The sequence below is a fragment of the Hibiscus syriacus genome, unplaced genomic scaffold (genome assembly GCF_006381635.1).
Source record: "Hibiscus syriacus cultivar Baekdansim isolate YM2019G1 unplaced genomic scaffold, ASM638163v2 tig00110299_pilon, whole genome shotgun sequence".
NCBI lineage: Eukaryota > Viridiplantae > Streptophyta > Magnoliopsida > Malvales > Malvaceae > Hibiscus > Hibiscus syriacus.
The window spans coordinates 207,757-216,838 of record NW_024062668.1 but is presented as its reverse complement, the minus strand read 5'-3'; the positions used below and the strand labels follow the sequence as shown (position 1 = coordinate 216,838).

The window sequence follows — 9,082 nt, the reverse complement described above, 5'->3', positions numbered from 1 at the left end:
AGAACAAGTGATTCCGACTTTCCAGCATTTCACTACATAGAACGCAAATCCCATTTGTAGTAATCCCCATGCGTATAAGACGGTCACAAGTAGGGAGTCTATCTAATAATGCCATCCATTATATCAAACTATGCTTAGGAATGTGTTGAGGGAACCAAATCAAGGTGTGCCAAGGGACTTTATCTTCCTTCTTTCTAATCTCTTGCCAAATTTCCCTAATGGTGAAAGCTCCACTCGAACGTATTGAGTGTGCTGCAGTTCGAAGTTTAAGAATTCTATTAAAACTCCAACTTAGGCTAGCACCTCCTTCCACGATCCACAAATCCTTATCCTTAATACCATAAATCTTATTCAGGCTTATAAGTTACTAAAAGATTAATTTTTCATTGCACAATACATCATGTATGTTATTTTTGTTATATGAATGACTTTGATGTCCGATGATACCCATTGTTATTATTAATTGTTATTTAACGCCATGTGAAACCATGTAGCTAAATTATAAATGATATGAATATGTGAATAAGTCTTAGAAGCAATGACTTTTTATCTAAAGTCTCGATGCCGACCGAATTATGATGTTACAATGCTTCCTGTCCAGCTTGTAGAGTTGAATTCACATAAAAAAATCATTAATTATTTATGAATTCAACGATCTAGAATTAGATAAAATCATTGTTTAAAAATAAATCATAATTTTTTATTTAGCTGCGGTTGGGTTGTTATTATTGTAGTCAACATCATGTATTAGGTATATTTTCGAATGCAATAAGAGTATACTTGCGAAGAGATGACGTCAATTAAATTATTTTTATACATTTTATTAATTTTTATATAATCTTACTCAAATGGTAATCTATGATGATCTCAACCGTACTAAATCATATTCAATTAAGCATAAACCTAATTTTTAAATTAAATGTTTAAGTGAATATAAGACGCAAATACCATTTTAAAGTAATTAATAAAATAGATAATTAATAGAAGAAAATTCGAGTTTAATAATTATACTTGCGAAGAGATGACGTCAATTAAATTATTTATACATTTTATTAATTTTATATCTTACTCAAAGGTAATCTATGATGATCTCAACCGACTAAATCATATTCAATTAAGCATAAACCTAATTTTTAAATTAAATGTTTAAGTGAATATAAGACGCAAATACCATTTTAAAGTAATTAATAAAATAATTAATAGAAAAATTCGGTTTCAAGTGGACTCTTACCTACCTTGAACATAAGGTGAATTTGTAGTATACTCGAATTTACAATCTATTAATATTATTCAATAATAACAATATCGATTAAATTAAATATTGATCTCTTTATTGTTTATCTTTAAGTGTATTAAAAAAGAATAATATAATAGAGTGATTATAAGGTGGTATTCGTTTAGAATCTACACACATTCTGTAGACAAACTACTTCAGCCCGAAATCTGTAGAGAAAATAATATGATAAATTGGTTTTTAAATTTCCCAAGCTCCATGTGATGTAAGCCAATGCATCATCCTTTTTTTTTCTTTTCTTTTCTAGGGGGTAGATATGCATCACCCTAAAATCAAGCATAAGGAGATATCATCACAAAACTTGTTTGTGTATGTATGGTCAAGTCTATCATTGATGCCTCTGAAACTTAAAAAAAAAAACAATGGAATCTAAGCATCTTGTTGATGCTTCAGACAAAGAGCAGAGTAAGACAAACCAAAATTTCTATTTATTTTAATGTTTTTCTCTATCCATTGACTTCAAAACACACACACACACATATATATGTATATGTATGTATGCAGTGCACACAACTCAAGAAAGATACACTTATATCTCACGTTGAGCTTCTATCCACTATGATGTTCGTGCATTGAATTTTCTTGTATGGAAGCAACAAAGTAATTTGCTTTCAAGCTTTTGTTTTTGTTAATAATTGAGGGGGGGGGGGGAACAGTGTTGCATTGCATTGGCTAAAGGATGGAGAGTGGTTCTGATGCACGTATTGGAAGTTCCAGCATTTGGAGGAACAACGGCAGGGAAGCTTTCTCCATGTCTTCTCGTGAAGAAGATGGTGAAGAAGCTTTGAAATGGCTGCCATTCAGAAACTGCCCACCTACCTGAGTGTAAGGAGAGGAATACTCACTCAAGAATGGAAAGTCGAGAGATCGATAAAGAATCTCGGGTTCGTCGAGAGAAGGAATCTGCTCGAAAGGCTGGTGAAATTGCAGAAGATAATGATAGTTCTTGTTTGAAGCTTAAGGAACGCATTGATAGGTATTTTTTTTTTCTTCTCTCATTTCGTAGAAATCTGTTTTCTGATTGTTTGATGCAGCCAAAATGTTTGGTTTTTTGTCTATATGGATTATGAAACAAACACCATAGAGTTGGACTTGATATGCCAACAATTGAGGTTCGATTTGAGCATCTGAATGTTGAAGCGAAGCTTATGTTGGAAGTAGAGCATTGCCTACCCTGTTCAACTTTCTGTAAATTTGTTGAGGTACTTTTTGTTAGATCACAAATTATTCTGGTTGTTAATGGGAACAAGTTTTTTCGTTGACGATTCACTCCTTCTAGCTTAGCTAGAAAGTTACGGTCGGTGAAGTACGGTCGTTGGCCGTACTTCTATGTGAAAAAGATGAGAGCATAAGAAAGAAGGTATGAATGAAGGATAAGAACGAGAAAAACTTGTTCCCATCAATCATCTTTATTTTCCAACTTTTTTTCTACATTCATGGTTTTTCTTTCTAAAGGGTTTGTTGAGCAAACTGCATATTCTTCCTAGTATAAAGAAACCATTACCAACCTCAATGATGTCAGTGGAATTATTAAGCCTAAAAGGTAACATGATTACTTTTTTCTACATTAATTTGGGTCAAAACCTCTTGAAATGTTGTTTCCATTGATTTCTTTGATCAACTTGTGTAGAATGACATTGCTTTTGGGCCACCAAGCTCAGGCAAGACCACTTTACTATTGGCTTTGGCTGGAAAACTTGGTAAAGATTTGAAGGTAAAATCAAATTGTCTAATTTCAAAAAAAAATCCCTAATGTTGACTAAATAGTTACTTTCGTCTATATTCTTTTTTTTAATATTTGGCCCAAATTATTTTTAAGAAAAAAGCCCTTAATATTGATTAAACAGTCACTTGCCTTATATTATTTTAGAGCATTTTAGCCCCAACATTTCATTTTAGGTAAAAAAAAGTCTCTATTTTGGAACATTGACCGTTTGTTGACTAATAGTTTCTATCCACCAACGAGATTTTTTGCCCAAAATGAAACATTGGGGTCAAAATGTTCCAGAAAAGAGGATCAAAGTGATTATTTAACCAAACGTTATGATTTTCTAGCATTATGTGAAACCAAATTTCATTCCATTTCAATTTTCTCTTTCTGGGAGATGATTGGCTTAAAATCTGATTGGGGCACATGTGAAAATCTCAGTTTTCAGCAGAGTACTTATAATGGACATGGAATGGAAGAATTTGTACCACAAAGAACATCACTTATATAAGTCAATATGATGTCCACATAGCAGAATGACGGTTAGAGAAACATTAGCCTTTTCAGCAAGATGTCAAGGGGTTGGCCTCGTTACGGTAAAATGAAATAATCAACTTTGACATTCAATTTGTCTCAGCAGTTTGATGTTCTCTTGTTTAATGGCTTTTTTGCGATTTCGGAATCGGCAGAGATGCTGGCCGAATGTGTTGTAGGGAGAAAGAAGCAATATCACGCCTGATCCTGATATTGATATCTACATGAAGGTAAGAGTAAGACACATAGTAGGGAGATCCTATATAATATATCACTAATACACATATACTTTTGTGCTGTTGAGTTTTGCAGGCAGCAGCACTAGAGGGGACAAGAGGCCAGTATTGTTACAGATTATATTCTTAAGGTACAAATTCAAATTCAAGCCATGGTAGCCAATAAAGGACAGGACATAATGTAGACTAATACTGGAAGATTGCAGATATTAGGGCTTGAAGTTTGTGCAGATACCATGGTGGGAGATGAAATGATACGGTATCTGTGGAGAGAGAAAGCGAGTCACTACAGGTATCTTAACTATATGAAAGAAATGTCGATTGAATCCAGGGATTGTGGACTAATGGATCATGATTTTAATACAGGGGAGATGCTGGTTGGACCAGCAAGGGCGCTTTTCATGGATGAAATATCTACTGGTTTGGACAGTTCAACAACATTCCAAATAGTGAACTCATTGAGACAGTCCATTCACATTTTCAATGGAACAGCTCTAATTTCTCTCCTCCAGCCAGCTCCGGAGACATATGAACTGTTTGATGATGTAATTCTTCTTTCAGATGGACAGATCGTATATCAAGGCCCCCGTGGAAATGTACTCGACTTCTTTGAACACATGGGATTCAGGTGCCCCAAAAGAAAAGGAGTTGCTGACTTCTTACAAGAATAATTCTAATGCAACCACAATATGTTTACTTATTACTATCAAACGCTTCGAAGCCATTTGAATATAGCTGTAATTTCTTGGGGTGTTACAGGTGACATCGAGGAAAGATCAAGAGCAGTATTGGGCACGTACAGACGAGCCTTACAATTTTATCCCGGTCAAGGAATTTGCTGAAGCATTTCAGTCTTTCCACGTTGGCCAGAAGCTAGGTGATGATCTTGTGATTCCATTCGACAAGTCCAAAAGCCATCCAGATGCTCTATCGAAAGACAAGTACGGTGTTTCCAAGAAGGAGTTGTTGAAGGCTTGTGTATCCAGGGAACTTCTTCTAATGAAGAGGAACTTATTCGTTTATGCTTTCAAAATGTTTCAAGTGAGCAAAGAAAAACATTACCTAAACTTGACATGTTTGAAAAATATGCTTCCAACATTCAATGTCCAAGCTGATTGTTCTCTTGTTGATGAAATTTTCAGCTTATCTTCATCGGGTTCATTACGGTGACGATTTTTCTACGGACAGAGATGCATCGAGATACAATAAGAGATGGTGGGATTTTTATGGGAGCATTGTTCTTCATTCTAATTTCAATGTTGTTCAATGGATTCGCAGAGCTTGCGATGACTATCTTGAAACTTCCGGTGTTCTACAAGCAAAGGGACCTTCTCTTCTATCCTTCATGGGCATATTCTTTACCAGCATGGATTCTTAAGATTCCAATCAGCATCTTAGATTCTACTGTATGGATTTTGATGAGTTATTATCTCATAGGCTTCGACCCCAATGTTGGCAGGTGAGAAACTAACTACACGTTTATATCTGTTAAGATCTATATTTTGTGTTCCATAATCTAATAAAGCTCTCATTGCCAGGTTTTTCAAGCAGTATTTATTGCTCCTATGCCTTAGCCAGATGGCATCAGCACTATTCAGATTCATGGGAGGATTAGGGAGAAATATAATTGTTGCAAATACTTGTGGTTCATTTGGCATGCTTACAGTTCTTGTTCTGGGAGGATTCATCTTAACCCGAGGTGAACCAAATATAAATATTTAAAGGACTAACTATAATAGTTGTTATCTTTGTTTTCTGAATGATGTATATTGAGTTTTCATTCTGCTGCTTCAGATTCTGTCAAGAAATGGTGGATATGGGGTTACTGGATCTCACCATTGATGTATGGACAGAATGCTATAGCTGTAAATGAGTTTCTAGGGAAGAGTTGGATGCATGTAAGCAACAATTTCTTGAATGCTGAAAAAATAAAGATGCAAATTTGAAACTTTGTTAATTTTGATCAGTTGCAAATACTCAAAGTATGAAAATATTTGTATTGTAGGTTCCTCCCAACTCTACTGAACCATTAGGAGTTCTGATCTTAAAGTCTCGTGGAATTTTCCCTGAAGCACGTTGGTACTGGATTGGAATAGGGGCCCTGATTGGATATTGTTTCCTATTCAATTTCCTTTTTACTTTGGCATTAAAGTATCTTGACCGTAAGTTTATCGCGTTAGATTTGCCAGTTTACGAATATGATGCTTTCTGATAGATTAATTTGATTCAGCATTCGGGAAGCCTCAAGCTGTAATAAGCAAAGAAACTCTAGTGAGAAAATTGCATGCAAGTCGGGAGAGAATATTGAGCTATCATCAAGAGGTGATTCAAAGGTTCTAGTAGGTTATTTTCCCAGACGCTTTCTGTATTACATATGCTATAACAGGATTAATGCAAAAATAATGCAGAGAGCGGGAACGAAAGCCGAAAAAGTTCATCGTTTAGATCACTTTCTGATAAAGTTGGGAGTGCCAGTGATGATGATCACAAAAGGAAGAGAGGCATGGTTCTTCCTTTTGAACCCTTGTCTATGAGCTTTGATGAAATCAGATATGCTGTAGATATGCCACAGGTATCTTGAAAGTTGAAATAGTGAGGAACCATAGGCTAATTAGAGTTGCTCAACTTTATTTTACAATGCTTGTAGGAGATGAAAGGTCAAGGTATTTCTGAGGATCGGTTGGTACTTTTGAAGGGGGTGAGTGGTGCTTTCAGGCCTGGAGTCCTAACAGCTCTTATGGGCATCAGTGGTGCTGGCAAGACCACTCTAATGGATGTGTTGGCCGGAAGAAAAACAGGTGGTTATGTTGAGGGAACCATCAAGATTTCAGGGTATCCAAAGAAACAAGAAAATTTGCTCGCATATCCGGATATTGTGAGCAACAAACATTCCCCATATTACAGTCTACGAGTCCTTGCTCTTCTCTGCATGGCTTAGACTACCTCCGGAGGTCAATTCTGAGACCAGGATGGTATGTTCATGATTACTTGCGCTACATATTGTCAAAATACTAATGCCGTTTTTCATAGGCATGCAAGCGATATTTATTCTAAATGAAATTTAATGCGTTACAGATGTTCATTGAGGAAGTCATGGAGCTTGTGGAGCTAACTTCATCAAGGAAAGCACTAGTAGGATTGCCCGGGGTGAATGGTCTTTCAACGGAGCAACGCAAGAGGCTAACAATTGCAGTTGAACTTGTTGCCAACCCATCCATAATATTCATGGATGAGCCTACCTCTGGTCTTGATTCCAGGGCAGCAGCTATAGTGATGAGAACGGTGAGGAACACTGTCGATACGAGACGAACTGTAGTGTGTACCATCCACCAACCAAGCATCGATATATTTGATGCATTTGATGAGGTAAGAGAGTCATTTGCAAGTTCTGTCTGCCATTTATATCTTTTGGCTTCTTAAAACTGATACAATCACGTAACCAATAAAAAACAGCTACTTTTGTTGAAAAGAGGAGGTGAAGAAATATATATGGGTCCATTAGGCCTCCATTCTTGCCATCTAATAAAGTATTTTGAGGTTAGTCTCGTGAATGCGCGATACTTATGGATTTTTCTTTTATACCTCTAACAAAATCCCTGAGATCTTTCTTCTTGAAGGAAATAAATGGAATCCCAAAGATAAAAGATGGTTACAATCCAGCAACTTGGATGTTAGAGGTCACTTCAGCAGCACAAGAAGAAGTCCTTGGTGTCAACTTTGTTGGCATATACAAGAACTCAGAGCTATGCAGGTAGGATCCATCGTGTGAAAGTCTCGGGAATTAGTTTATATTTAATGCAAATTTTTGCTGTTATACAACCACCAACGCTAAAACATAACGGTGCAGGAGAAACAAGGCATTGGTGAAGGAACTAAGCAGCCATGCTTCTGGTTCCAAGGATTTATATTTCCGAACCAGATATTCGCGATCTTTGCTTACTCAATGTATGTCTTGCCTATGGAAGCAGCATTGGTCTTACTACCGAAACCCGCAATACAATGCAGTGAGATTTTTATTCACAACTTTTACTGGTCTAATGTTTGGGACCATATTCTGGGATTTAGGCTCCAAAAGGTATAAAAATATTTAATGCAAACAGTGCAATGGCAAGCAAAGTAAATGAGTTTTAATATCTGAATCAATTTACTTTGATAATGCAGAACAAGAGAACAAGATGTTTTAAATTCAATGGGTTCCATGTATGCTGCTGTTCTCTTTATAGGGTTCCAAAATTGTGCATCTGTTCAACCAGTTGTGGCAGTTGAAAGAACAGTTTTCTATAGAGAAAGAGCAGCAGGGATGTATTCAGCACTACCATATGCATTTGGACAGGTAATGTTGCCTCTGCTTAGATTCTGCACTAACTAATCTCGGCACCCGGTAAAATTTGGGGTTCGAATCTTAACATATGAACTAACATAGGCCTCGGGAACAAGTTGATGCTCACCGATTATTTTGCAGGTTGTAATCGAGCTGCCCTACATATTAATTCAAACTGTCATATATGGAGTTATAGTGTATGCCATGATCGGATTCGAATGGACAGCGGCCAAGTTTTTTTGGTATCTCTTCTACATGTACTTCACCCTTTTATACTTCACCTTCTATGGGATGATGGCTGTTGCTGTCACTCCAAACCACAACATTGCTGCCATAGTTTCATCGGCTTTCATGGCGATATGGAATCTTTTCTCCGGGTTCATCATTCCCCGAACTGTAAGCGTTTGAAACCCTTTTGCATACTGTGTTAATACAGAGAATGACAATGAGATTGAAATGGTTGATGTGACAGAGGATTCCTATATGGTGGAGATGGTACTATTGGGCATGCCCCATATCTTGGACCTTGTATGGACTAATAGCTTCACAGTATGGAGACGTAAAAGAGAAATTTGATTCAGGAGAAGTAGTGGGAGATTTTGTAAGAAACTATTTCGATTTTAGAAATGAATTTCTGGGAATTGTGGCAATGGTTATGGTTGGGATATGTGTGATGTTCGGCTGCATATTTGCTTTCTCAATCAGGCATTAACTTCCAGAAGAGATGAAAAGTCCCAGCATTTCAAATACATCAAGTTCTTTGTTCAGGTTTAGTTGTTTATGATGTCTTCTCTCTTAATTATTTTGTTGTTTACAATAGGGTAGAAAGCTCATTCGGGATGAACTGAAACGTGCGGGTGAGAGCAATCGCTCCCCTGAAAATTTTAAATTAATATATATTTTAAATATTTTTTAAATTTTCAATTGTTAATACATTCTCGTATCTTAAAATTTTATAAATTTAAATCCTCCAAAAGTTTTAAAAATTC

The 9,082-nt window shown here is 36.3% G+C and overlaps 1 pseudogene; it reads left to right on the top strand.

Annotated features, from left to right (window-relative positions):
- Positions 1 to 1,953: 1,953 nt before the first annotated feature.
- On the top strand, positions 1,954 to 8,821 carry LOC120116506 (annotated as a pseudogene).
- The last annotated feature ends 261 nt before the right edge of the window (positions 8,822 to 9,082 follow it).